Here is a 14,888-nt window from a genome sequence, read left to right as displayed (position 1 = left end):
TCGTTAAAAATGTTCCAGTCTAACACTGATAAAAAGTTCCACATTTTTAAGATAACCTTCTGCGTAAAAGCTCTAGTGCAAACACTTGACTTTTGCTGAATTGATGTTAAGCTTATACTGATATACTGGCCGCGATGATCAGAGAAACAAGGTTCAAGAACATTTGGTTTGTTTTATTCCAAATGATGATATTATAGAAGTCAGCTCACTAGTATTTGCCGTTTTCGCAATAAAATTAATATTAAAATCTCCCAAAATTATTACTTTTAAATTTGGCCTCATAATGGATCCTAATAAATTTTCGAAATTTGTAAAAAAATACTTAAAATCGTTACATTTACTTGATCTATACACTGCCAATACAACCGTGTTAATATCTGGTAGAACAATTCCACAAAATTCAGATGTTTGTTCGATATTAAATTTATGTATCGGAGATTTGCTCTGTGCTCTGAGAAGCAAACAACATCGAAGGTAAATTCCAACAAAAATAAATCTATCATTTGTACTTTATTTGCTAAACATTGAACATTAACATGGAACATTCTCACCAGGCTTTTGCTATTCAAAATATGAATTAGTTTTTCAGTTTGGTTGGGCACCGAAATGTTTTTTATGATGCTACCCTATTTTGAGCCCTAAACTGTGTGAGTAACAGTGTCGGAATAGAACCCTGGAGGGGTGGGGTTAACCCCCAAAATCTTCCCCTGGGTGCGTCACTGGTCATTAGTCTGGCTAATTTTTTTATTTTAGTATACTAGTGAGTAGAGTACCATGATTTATAATATTATCAGTAAATATATTTGCAAAACTTTTTCGAAAACAAAATCTTTTTCCTTTGAATTGACATTTTGTTCAGCTGACCAAAAACAATACCAGGTCATTGAAACACTGAAAATTGTTTGAATTACAGCTCATGTGAGTTTCATTAATCACTGATTTTAATAATGGTTACTCATGAGGATGAATAATATAATAGCATGAATAATATTATCCAGTGATTACAAAAAAAAATAATTTTACTTATACTTGGTAAAGTTCATGACCAATGCTTCTTTAAAAATGAAAGATAAATTGTAATTAAATAAGGTATGATTTAATATTCTACGCACAGAATATAATAATATAATATGCAATTAAAAGAAACTGTGTATTAGACTTTCAAATAAATTAGTTTTTGTATTAAACGAAAATTGAGTTCATACATGTATTAATTCCGGTAACCAATTAAGAGATCCTGCAACCAAAAGTTAATTACAATAATATAATAAATTATATAGTAAAAAAATTTTAGTTAGCGAAATTGGAATTTTTTTGTTATTTTTTCCTACTGAAATGTGTCTATTGGGGTTTGTAATCGTCTACCAAAAATCACACTATATATACATAAATACAATATAAATTTACGATAGCGTATATATAGCCTTCAAAGTAGTGATCGTTCTAGTTCCAAACTATTTTTATTTTCATTAGTTTATATTTCTAAGTTTATATGAAATTATTTTAGAGATCCAAATTTGGAATTGCGCAGACTTTACTGAGCAAGTAGAACTATATTTTAACGCTAAAAATCAAACAGCATTACATTATTTACAATAATCTTCAATCAAAAATTTATTTGTGTACACTATATATATATATATATATAAATATATAACTGTTTTGGATGGGTTGGAGTCAATAATAGGGCTATTGGTTAACTATTTTTTTATTCTCGAGCTTTCAATTGTGTTTACAATTATTATCAAGAGCTAAAAAAGACAAAATACTTACAAGGTTGAACTAAAAAGAAAAAACAATTTTTGTTAACTTACCAAATAAAACTTAGTTTGGTAAGTAAAAATTACTGCTTACATGTTCAAAATATTTAATACAAAAATGCTTTTATCTAATAAATGTTTCTCTGAAAAATTTTTATAATTTTGAAAACATTTTTTTAATATAAGAATAATTGAATTTATAAATAAGTTCAAATAGCAACCAATTACAAATAGCCTCAATGTCATAAATGCCAACATAAAATTTTTACTTTTGACAATTATATTGCCAAAAGTAAAACTTCGTTTAAACATTCTTTTTTTTTTGTTTAGTAACAAAAAGAAGAAGATTTATTCACCCTTGACAGATGTCTGAAAGAATGTGACAGATATATGGAGAATTAAATATGACATTTTACAAGTTTTATATATAAATCATAAAGAAAGAATATAATTATAAATTTTGCTTAAATTTTGAATTTCAGATCTTTTGTTTAAACTCTTATCATTTTTGCTAATACAAACCATTTCCAAAAAAGTCCTTTTAAATTTATTACTTTCACTACATAAAATTTTAATGTTATCAAAATCCATAATATGGTCTTTATCGATTACATGTTCTGCCAAAGCACAAGATGGTTTTTTAATTCTGCAATCACTTTTGTGAGAAATAATGCGATTTGAAAGATTTCTTCCGGTCTCACCAACATATTCAGCCTCACACTGAGTACAACTAATGCTGTATACTAAATTCGTTTTTTCAAATTTGTCTATAGGATATTTAGTTTTAGAATATAAAGATGAAATAGTTTTGATGTTCTTTGTTGCTATTTTTATATTGTCAATAACCTTTAGTGTTTGTATTAATTTAGGTGTTAATGATGGTATAAAAGGTAGTGAATGATAATAGATGTTCTGATTGTTAGATACAATGTTCTGAGATTGAGCAAAAAATGGTGTTAAATTATTTATATTACCAATATTAGAAAAAAGCATCCTATGTAGCATATCTGGAGGATAAGAGTTTTCAATTAGAATATTTTTTAATAACTGAAGATCTTCCTGTAGATAATCTGGATGAGAAAGTTTTAAAACACGTTCTTTTAATCCTGTTATAAGGTTCATTTTCATCTTATTTGGATGGTGAGAGTAATAGCTTATAAATCTATTACTACATATGGGTTTTCTGAACCATCTGGTTTTCAACATATTGTCTGTATTTCTTACAATTCTCATGTCAAGGAATGGTAGAGAATTATCTACCTCTTCCTCAACTGTGAATTGTATATGTTGATTATGACTGTTGAAAATGTTGACTGTTTCATGAATTTTGTGTTTAGGAAGTGCCAAAACTAAATCATCTACATATCTCTTAATAAAAGGAATGAAAAAAGTGCAATTACTGATACAATTCATTGATGGTTTGTGGTGCCCGTTTAAAAACGCCAGTTTTAGCCATGCCCCAAATGTATGCGTATGTAGATGTTAAGTTCGGAGAATGTGCACGATAGGGGAAGTCAGTAAATCGTGAAATGAATTTGGAAAATGTCCCTGAAGAAATTGACGAACTGCGACAGCAGTATGGTAAGTTGTCCCATCCTGCTGGAAAAATTGGTCTCAAAATGCAAAATTACGTGCACGACAAAATTGGCGTAGATGAGGGATAAAGCGTGTTAAAATTTGTATGTACCTCTGTTGACTAAGTGTGACTTGCCTACCATTTTCTTCGATAAAGTATGGACCAATGATTCCGTGTCCCGAAACTTTACACCAGACACTCACTTTTGCGCTATGTAAAGAAACTTCTTACACTTCATCTGGTCTGGCAAAGCCTAGAAATCGATTTGTGCGACGATTTACATTACCTGACGAATGAAAATGTGCTTTTTCTGAAAACAATACATTTTTCAAAAATTCAGGATTTTCATGCTGTAATGCAAGAATTCTGGCACAATATTCCACTCTACTATGAAGTATGGCAAGTAAGATAAATAAAGAGTAGAAATATTGTGTACAATAGTATTATTTAAATATAATTAAAGTTGTTTACCATTGGGTAAATCAGTTAAGAGGGTCCCGTAAATCTTTTTGGATGACGAGAATGCACATTGAAAAATAGGTTGGAAGCCATGGGTTTCCTATACGAAGTTGTCGTCAATCTATTATCCAGTTTACTTTATGACAATGAAAAAGGGAATCATTTACATATCGTTTAATAAAAGTAATTTGAAAATTCAATAACCCCAAACGGTCAGATCAGAAATCATCAATAACAAAGTTCACTAGAATAGGTGAAATAGAAAAACTCCTAAATATTCTAAACACTTGTAAATATTACTAATCATCGAAAACAAAAAAGTTGTTATTTAACAACAATTTTGATATATCAGCAAACACATCCCACGAAACAGAAGGGTTAGGTTAGATTGTCATCCAATATTGTATAAGGTATGTTATAACGTTGAAAAAAGGTAAATTGATAAAAAGAGAAACTGTATGAAAAGAATATAATCCTGAGTTAGTTGAAAGTCATTCACGTTAGTTGAATTCACGAAATTGTAAAGATTCCAATATGTTGAACATAATAATTTGTGTATGTTGAATAGATATAAGATTTGAAGTCAAGAACTTTGAAAGATTAGTCAGAGGAAATGTTTGGCCAGAAAATAGATGTTTTATTCAAAGCTATAATTTAGAGATCTTAGGTGAGCAAAAGAACCTAGCAGTGTAATGATTTCCATTATATAGATAATTTGCTGAAAAATTAACAATGATAATTTATTTTTTTTAATTGGTAACTTATTCGTTGATTTTATTACTTAAATTGGAATAGCGGTTGTTGGAAAGAGTTTTTTTTATTATAACTAAATGATGATTTAAATATTATATTGTCATATATGTTATGAAAGTATTTCTTTTCTGGATAGAAACCTTTACAGTTTTTGATACGAGGTTTTAATTTTGGTTTTTATATAGTTCTTCTTAACGAATCGTATAGTGCGATAGTAATGCGATAGTAAACGTATTACGCTATATTATTAAATCATTCTCAATATCAATTTAAAGCTGACCTACTATTTACAAGGATAATGAGAGCACTCTTGAAAATTAGTTTAAGTGAATAATTGTTCCTAGCCCGTTTCTTACCATGTATAAACTTATGTAGATCTAATGTGTGCCAATCTTTAAATGCTGGTAGTATTTTATGTATAAAATTACATACAATTGAATAGTTGAGCGGTAGTCCTAGTTTTTACGAAACTTTTTGATATTCTAAAAATTTAAAATTTATAAGTATCCCCCAATGTGACGCACAATAAAATGCTCTGTAATCTTTATAATACTGTAACTCATTAACTGCCGCCATTAAAAAATACACAAAAATAAGAATTTATCTGTACAAACATATTAATTTAAGTCAATTGTAACTATTTTCATTATAATTATATATTATTTTTTTTATTTAATAATAAAAATTATTATTGGTCGTCCTATTTTTAGGGCCATTGGCGGAATGTACTATAGGATGCTAATAACAAAATAAAAATTATTTATATTTATCCTTATTCAATTTTATATGAAAAGAAACACAAAACAAATATTTATGGTGTATGAAATTGAAGAAATCATTTATCGTGCAAAGGAATATTCTCGTCAGCTCGGGCATATTCTAGTTGTCTTCTTTCCACAAGATGCACATATTCACTGAGTATCTATTGGTTTTATAAGATGATCTATACAATCATAGCGTACTTCAAAATTTATTCTTCACCCGACAACTTTTGATTTTTGAGGACCCGGTATTTTACAGTTTGATTTCACACCTGATAAATAACAAACTACTAACAATAAAACACTGAAAACTTTGTTTTCAAAACTTCCACAAAATTTATTTTAAATTTTTATCACTACAGCTGTTTCGGCTTATTGCCTTTCTCAAGTCATCTGTTTTTGGCATGGGTTTACACTTTATAGTCTCTAATGAAATAGGTTGAGGAGGGGAGAACTGTTTGTCTCAAGCTGGTCGTTCAGAATTATATCTGTGTTTTTTAATTTGTTGATTTCCATAAATTCTAACAAAGATAGCTTAAGGCCTTTATTTTGAATGTGTAGGATTTTAAATTCGTCATTAAAAGAATGATTATGATCTAGAAGGTGAAGTGCGTATGTAGAATCTGTTTTTCTATTATTGAAAGCCCTTTTATGTTCTGCTATTCGTTTATTAAAATTTCTACCTGTTTGACCAATGTAAGTTTTTGGGCAGTCGCCACATTTAAGTTTGTACACACCACTGTGTAAGTGTTTTTTATGTTGGCTCTTATTGTTTTTAATATATTTGCCTAGGTTGTTATTTGTTCTGAAAGCTGGTGTTATTCCTTTCTTTTTTATGTGTTTGGCTATTTTTGTTGATATTTTGCCTGTATATGTAATCGAGCAGAAGGTACTGGGTTTTTTCTCTGGTGGTGGAAATACTAAGTTCAGGGCTTTCTTGTGTAGTTTTTGATTTAACATTTTATTAATTGTTTGTTCGTTATATCCATTGTTTACTGCTATTTGCTTAATGATATTTAATTCTGTCTCAAAATTGTATTTTGACATAGGAATTGCTGTTAATATATGTAACATACTATGATAGGCTGCCAGTTTATGTTGTGTGGGATGGGATGATGAATTGTGAATAGTCGTGTCAGTATGGGTAGGTTTATGAAATATGGAAGTTTCTCCATATTTTTCTCCCAAAAAATGTATAAAACAAAGCAAGTATGGGAAATTCTCCATATTTCATAAACCTACCCATACTGACACGACTATTCACAATTCATCATCCCATCCCACACAACATAAACTGGCAGCCTATCATAGTATGTTACATAGATTAACAGCAATTCCTATGTCAAAATACAATTTTGAAACAGAATTAAATATCATTAAGCAAATAGCAGTAAACAATGGATACAACGAACAAACAATTAATAAAATGTTAAATCAAAGACTACACAAGAAAGCCCTGAACTTAGTATTTCCACCACCAGAGAAAAAACCCAGTACCTTCTGCTCGATTACATATACAGGCAAAATATCAACAAAAATAGCCAAACACATAAAAAAGAAAGGAATAACACCAGCTTTCAGAACAAATAACAACCTAGGCAAATATATTAAAAACAATAAGAGCCAACATAAAAAACACTTACACAGTAGTGTGTACAAACTTAAATGTGGCGACTGCCCAAAAACTTACATTGGTCAAACAGGTAGAAATTTTAATAAACGAATAGCAGAACATAAAAGGGCTTTCAATAATAGAAAAACAGATTCTACATACGCACTTCACCTTCTAGATCATAATCATTCTTTTAATGACGAATTTAAAATCCTACACATTCAAAATAAAGGCCTTAAGCTATCTTTGTTAGAATCTATGGAAATCAACAAATTAAAAAACACAGATATAATTCTGAACGACCAGCTTGAGACAAACAGTTCTCCCCTCCTCAACCTATTTCATTAGAGACTATAAAGTGTAAACCCATGCCAAAAACAGATCACTTGAGAAAGGCAATAAGCCGAAACAGCTGTAGTGATAAGAATTTAAAATAAATTTTGTGGAAGTTTTGAAAACAAAGTTTTCAGTGTTTTATTGTTAGTAGTTTGTTATTTATCAGGTGTGAAATCAAACTGTAAAATACCGGGTCCTCAAAAATCAAAAGTTGTCGGGTGAAGAATAAATTTTGAAGTACGCTATGATTGTATAGATCATCTTATAAAACCAATAGATACTCAGTGAATATGTGCATCTTGTGGAAAGAAGATAACGAGAATATGCCCGAGCTGACGAGAATATTCCTTTGCACGATAAATGATTTCTTCAATTTCATACACCATAAATATTTGTTTTGTGTTTCTTTTCATATAAAATTGAATAAGGATAAATATAAATAATTTTTATTTTGTTATTAGCATCCTATAGTACATTCCCCCAATGGCCCTAAAAATAGGACGACCAATAATAATTTTTATTATTAAATAAAAAAAATAATATATAATTATAATGAAAATAGTTACAATTGACTTAAATTAATATGTTTGTACAGATAAATTCTTATTTTTGTGTATTTTTTAATGGCGGCAGTTAATGAGTTACAGTATTATAAAGATTACAGCGCATTTTATTGTGCGTCACATTGGGGGATACTTATAAATTTTTAATTTTTAGAATATCAAAAAGTTTCGTAAAAACTAGGACTACCGCTCAACTATTCAATTGTATGTAATTTTATACATAAAATACTACCAGCATTTAAAGATTGGCACACATTAGATCTACATAAGTTTATACATTGTAAGAAACGGGCTAGGAACAATTATTCACTTAAACTAATTTTCAAGAGTGCTCTCATTATCCTTGTAAATAGTAGGTCAGCTTTAAATTGATATTGCGAATGATTTAATAATATAGCGTAATACGTTTACTATCGCATTACTATCGCACTATACGATTCGTTAAGAAGAACTATATAAAAACCAAAATTAAAACCTCGTATCAAAAACTGTAAAGGTTTCTATCCAGAAAAGAAATACTTTCATGAAATATATGACAATATAATATTTAAATCATCATTTGGTTATAATAAAAAAAACTCTTTCCAACAACCGCTATTCCAATTTAAGTAATAAAATCAACGAATAAGTTACCAATTAAAAAAATAAATTATCATTGTTAATTTTTCAGCAAATTATCTATATAATGGAAATCATTACACTGCTAGGTTCTTTTGCTCACCTAAGATCTCTAAATTATAGCTTTGAATAAAACATCTATTTTCTGGCCAAACATTTCCTCTGACTAATCTTTCAAAGTTCTTGACTTCAAATCTTATATCTATTCAACATACACAAATTATTATGTTCAACATATTGGAGGTTTCAAATTTCTTTTGACTCGGGTTCTTTATTGGGGAGAATGTAAATATTGCAAATTGAAAAAGAAATTGTGTCTGTGACTCTAATTCCAATTGTTTCGATAGTTGTTGTCAGTTTTATTGGTTTGACGTTAAATTTATCTTTTATGTAGATTACTACCACTCCTCTAGCAATTTTCACATTTTCTAGATTTTTAAAGAAACGATTGAAATTCTTTAAGTCATGAGCTCTGTTGTTTTTGAAGTTGGTTTCTTGTAAACATATCAAACTAGGTTTATGTTTTGAAATTAATAATTTTAACATTTCTAAATGGGTATAATACCCATGTATGTTCCATTGAATTAGAGTGTTGAAAATGATATATTAATAAAGTTGATTTGCTTTAATATTTTATTTTTTATTCGAGAGCATTTGACTTTAATTTTTCGGTCCTTTAGGCAAGGGTATATATTAGTTAATAGATCTGTGACCTCTGCTGTTTCTTCTGTATACATTTTGACGATACTCAACGGATCTGGTGAGTTCTCACAGTTTTTAAAAAAGTCTAATTTAAAGTCTAATAAGTCTAAAGTCTAATACGTGTTCGTTAGTATAGAGTACTTGGAGTTTGGATTATCAAATAAAGTTTTACAGTATCTTAGCATTTTTTCTAGTGGTTTTTGTGCTTTGACATTTTGGTCTGATTTTACTGTCTTTTTTTTTATTTTTTGGTGTAATAAAAGTAGGTTTCTCTGTAGATGTCGTAGCTGGTGGAGAGATTTGGGAGATTGTGCGTTTACTTTGTGCTTTGTCTGTGTTTATATGCGTTGCCTTATTTTCTAGATCTATTTTTGGGTCGTTTGTTGTTTGTGAATCTTCTTTGGTTGGCTGCATGTGTGGTTTTTGTTGTTGGGTTTCTTTTTGTGTGCTTTCTTCTTTTGATTGTTGTTGTTTAGTGTTTGTCTGGGTTTTCTGAGTTAATAGATTAGTTGTATTTTCAATTGGGTCTATATTTGGAGCTGGATTATTTGTAGTTGAATTATCTGTTGTAATCGCAATAGACATTGCAGTTTTTTGTTAAGTGGTTGGTTTGCTTACATGTTTGGCAAGCTTAGTTATCTAATGATAGGTAAAGTCTGTATATCGTTTCCTCATGTGTGATAAGAAAAAAATTAGGTAGGGGCTGGTTATTTTTGTGGAGATATGTATGTTTGGCATCTGAAACTCAAAATATGCTGGAATTGTGCTGTTGATGTGCCTATTATTAGGAATGTTATAGGTGACAGAAGATTTAATCCATATTATTTTAATGCAGATATTAGGACTAAGTGTGGGATTGATTCATTTTTGTTTATAAAATCCTCAGCTAGTTTTTCGTTTGCTAAATATATACATACTCTATTATTTGATAATTTTTAACAGAAGATGATGTGAGTTAGTTGTATCAGAAGACTCAGAGCGGACATATAATCATCTAGTTTGTGGAAGTTGGAAATATATTGGATTATGGTGTTTGATTGGTTAGGAAGAATATGTAGGTGATCCATTAAATTGATTTGATAAGGAGCCGTTGTATTTATTTTTGTTATTACACTACTGAATCACTAATTAACGAAAAGATTTTTAGTATTTCACTAGTTTTTAAATTAATTTTAAGAGCTCGTTTTTTAAACAGGTATTAGCTACTATGTTCAGAGTCTAATCCCTAAATATGCTGTTATATATTTTTTACCTTTTTTTTCTTATTCGTTTATTATTTAGTTCTTTTTTATGTTTCGTTTATGTTTTTTATTGTTTTTTTTTGTAAACTAAAATTACCTTTAATTAGTTTTACAATCTTAGTCTAATGTTTATTATATGTTTATACAATAACCTGTAAATTTTAATATTTTTAGATTCTAGTAAGCTAATTACTTTGTATGATTTTCTGATAGTCGGTAGTCTATAAATAGAGTCATTTAAAATATATACTCTGCCTTGAATCAAATGATAATTAAGTATCGAATGCTCTGCTGTTCCTATTTCTCCACATTCGCACATCAGCGTTGCTCTAAGGTTAATTTAGAATAGATGTGCCGCACTTAATCAGTAATTAAACCTCAATGTACATATTGTAGTAGTGCTTACTAACTGTAGTATCTTTAAACCAAGGTCTAACTGGAATATATGGTTCTAACTGCTTATAAAACCATCCTTTTTTTGTGAATGATCATAATTAAATTGCCATTTATTTTTAATTATAAATTTAAACGATGATGCCATATCTTCTGGTGTACATTTGTATGTTGATATATTTTTCTGAAGTACCCAATTTAGCTAGTTGATCGAGTTTTTCGTTATTAACAATTCCGCAATGAGATTTAATCCACGCAATTTGAACGGTTTGATATTTGTTAGTTATATCTCCAAAGCGTTGTATTATATTCATCATTAAATAGTTTAGGTTTTAGGTTTTTGTTATGCCGAAAATGTGAAAGTTTTTATACTGTGCTTTTGTTATCTGAAAGAATAACGATGTCCTTAATGTTTAATGACTCTATATAAATCAAAGCTTCTAAAATTGCTACCAGGTCCGCATAAGATATGGAAAATTTGATATTTAACCTGATTACCTTAGAGCAGCGTTTCTCAACCTTTTACCAGTTGCGACCCAATTTTATATAATTATTTTCATTGCGCCCCCCCTCATACAATAAAAATATATGAATGGAACTTTTTTCGGTGGTACCAAAATTTTTTCACACACTTGAGTGCCATAAAGGCAATTAAACCTTATCGTTATTAAAGTATATTTATTTGTCAAATTTTTTAGCCAGTCTCTCTGGATCCGCCCTTGCACTAAACTTCCAGTAAAACCTTAATTACCAAATTACCGAGAATAAGTATAAGAATTTATTGATATGTGGCAACACCAATCCAGAACCGATCGTCTCTCTTCGCGAGAAGTTCCGAGTTCCGAGTTCTCCTCTCTCCTCCTCAGACCCAGACCTTAGTCGAGTCAGTTTAGTCAGTCCAGTCAGTCCTTCTGCACCTGTTAAATTTATTGTGAATGTTTATGTTGTAGTTTGCGAATATTAATTGCAGTTCACGGTATTAAAATATTCCAAGCAGTAGGTAAATATACTTAAATTACATCTAGTAATGACTAGTGAAGCATCAACAAGTGTACAGGCGAGAGTGGTTCCAAAAAAAAATCAAGAAAATATTCTCAAGATTACTTAAATTTTGGGTTTACGTTTACTGAAGTAAATGAAGAAGAACGGCCTCTATGTATCATTTGCTCAAAAATTTTAGCAGCCGGCAGCATGAAACCAAATAAACTTAAAAGACATTTGGAAACGCTTCATAGTGAGTGCATTAATCAACCCCATGAATTCTTCGAGTTAAAATTAAAATCACATGAAAAACAAAAATCATTTAAAAAAAAAACTTTGACTGTGAATGAAAAAGCTTTACTTGCCTCTTATAAAACCACCCATCAAATAGCTAGATGTAAAAAGCCTGACACTATTGGTGAAGAGCTTATTTTACCAGCTGCAATTCAAATTGTAGAAACTATGTTTGGAGATAATTTTGCCAAAAAATTGAAGTCTATACCTCTATCTAATGATACTGTTGCCCGTCGAATTTGTGATATAGCTGAGTTGCGCGACAAGCTGTTTTCGATTCAGCTTGATGAGGCAACAGATAGCAATAAAGATGCTTATTTTATTGCCTACGTTCGATTTTGTGATGGCATATCATTAGTAGAAGAACTACTTTTTTGCAAACCAATAGAACTGAAAGCAACGTCGCTCGAATTATTTGCTATCTTAAACGATTATATAAATGAGCAAAAATAGAGTGGAAGAATTGCGTCGGAATATGCACAAATGGTGCTCGTGCAATATTCGGAAAATTTCATAGTCTACAAGCGCTTGTGAAACAAAAGTCTCCAATGTATAGTCCGTCTAAAAAGTATCCGGAATTTTAAATTTTTCCTAATTTTAATAGATTTCCTTTTTGTAACATTTTAAGACAAAAGTAATGCATCAAGTAGGTTGTGTCGATACTGGGTTATGGACAAAATCGCATTACAACACTATCTGTCAAATATTGTTTTTTGTAAACAGACTTAAGATTTGTGAAATAATGTCGCAAGTAGAAAAAAGAAAAGTGATGGAATATTTACAGAAAGGGTATCCGAAACGTTAAAAAATTAGTGCAATTAACTGAACTCGGAAAAAGTGCAGTGTATGAGAAAATAAAGAGGATAAAAAATGGCATAGATATGAGACATAGACCAGTTTCCGGTAGACCGCGTAAGATTCGCGGAAACAATTTAAATGCTTTAGTGGCTTTAGGATGACAAAATCCGCGTCTAGAGTTTCGAAAATTAGCGAACAGATTTGGAAATCAACGAAGAATAAAAGTGTGCACATAAACTGTCCGCATGTCACTGAATAAGTAAGGCTACATATCAAGGAATCCAAAAAAAAATCCCTACAATGACACCTCTGCAAAGGCAACGAAGAATAGATTTTTGTCAACGTTTTCGAGAAGATGATTTTAATAATGTCTTTATATATGATGAAATTTGTTTCCAGCTAGGTGCAAATCATCTAAAAGTCCTATCAAGAGAAAATGTTCAAATTTCCCACTAAAATAATGGTTTGGGGAGCAATATGTCAGCGTGGTGCTACACCTCTCTGTATAGTTGATGGTACTGTTGATAGTGCGAAATATTGTGACATCCTAAATGGTTTTCTTCTTGAAACGGCTCATGTTTTATATCCAGAGGGGCGGCGTTTTCAGCAAGATAATGCAAGATGCCATACTTCTGCTTATACTCAAGCTTGGATGCAAGAACACGAATTGCCAACAATTCTTAGCCCCATTGAAAAATATGAGGACTGATAATGATTGAAGTGGAACGAGCAGCGCCACGAGGTAAAGAAGGTTTGATTAGGTCAGTTTTACAGGCCTAGAACACCATTACCGAAAATTATGGCCTTAACCTAGTTTCGGGTGTACCTGGACGTTTAGTTAAGTGTTTAGAGTTAAATGGAGGTTGTATAAGTAAATGAGATGAATTATTTGTTGAAATTTTATATTTCAAGTGATGAAATAAATACCGTAAAATTATAATTCTGCTTTCTTTTTTCCGGATACTTTCTAGACGGACTACATATATGTACACACTGTATGATCCACAGAGAAGATCTGGCTTCCAAAGAAATGTCTCCTGACCTGAATATTGTGCTAACAACGGTTGTAACAGTAGTTAATTATATAAAAATGAGACCTTTGAAAACCAGAATCTTTTCTGCACTTTGTAAAGACATGGGTGCGTTACATTCAGCATTATTATTTTATTGTGAGGCAAGATGGTTATCACGTGGGAAATTTTTACAACGTGTTTTTGAATTAAGACATGAAATCGCTATTTTTCTAGAAGAAGAAAATAGACCGGAAGCCGAGATGTTTCGAGATAGTTTATTTTTGATGAAATTGAGCTACTTGGTTGACATATTTGAGAAACTAAATATTTTGAACATTCAGCTTCAAGGAGCCAATACACATATATTGGATACGAGTGATAAAGTTATTGGTTTTTGTAAAAAATTGGAATTGTGGAGCAGAAATTTAAAGCAAAAAAACCTAGAAATGTTTGCAAATGTGGATGAATGTATTACAACTTACAAGGTTGAAGAACAACACGTGAAAGTTGTTTTTGTAACCATTGAAAATCATTTAGCGATGTTGACTAAAAATTTTAAAAGATATTTTTTTGTCGACGACAAATTAATACGTAGCTACGAGTGGGTTAGGAATCCGTTCCAAATTACACCGGAAGGGCTCTCTACTGCCGAAGAAGAAACCTTCATTGACTTCACGGCAAATGATAAAATCAAGAAACAGTTTAATAATAATTCCCTCTTTGAATTTTGGGCAGGAGTAAATGATGAGTTTTCTGCACTGAAAACCAGAGCGTTCCGTATACTATTGCCGTTTTCAACATCCTACCTTTGCGAAACAGGATTTTTTGCGGTGGCTGCTTTGAGGGCCAAATATAGATCGCAGCTAAATATAGAAAAAGAACTGAGAACGTCTATTTCTAATATTACACCCCGTTTCGATAAACTTTGCTCTACAAAACAAGCTCAAGGAAGTCACTCATTTATTATTAAACTTGTTCATAATTTAGTGTTCAGTGCTCTTGATAGTTATACCTGTTATATCAGTGTT

This window comes from Diabrotica undecimpunctata, chromosome 10 (genome assembly GCF_040954645.1).
Source record: "Diabrotica undecimpunctata isolate CICGRU chromosome 10, icDiaUnde3, whole genome shotgun sequence".
Classification (NCBI taxonomy): domain Eukaryota; kingdom Metazoa; phylum Arthropoda; class Insecta; order Coleoptera; family Chrysomelidae; genus Diabrotica; species Diabrotica undecimpunctata.
Note: the sequence above shows the minus strand (reverse complement) of the source record.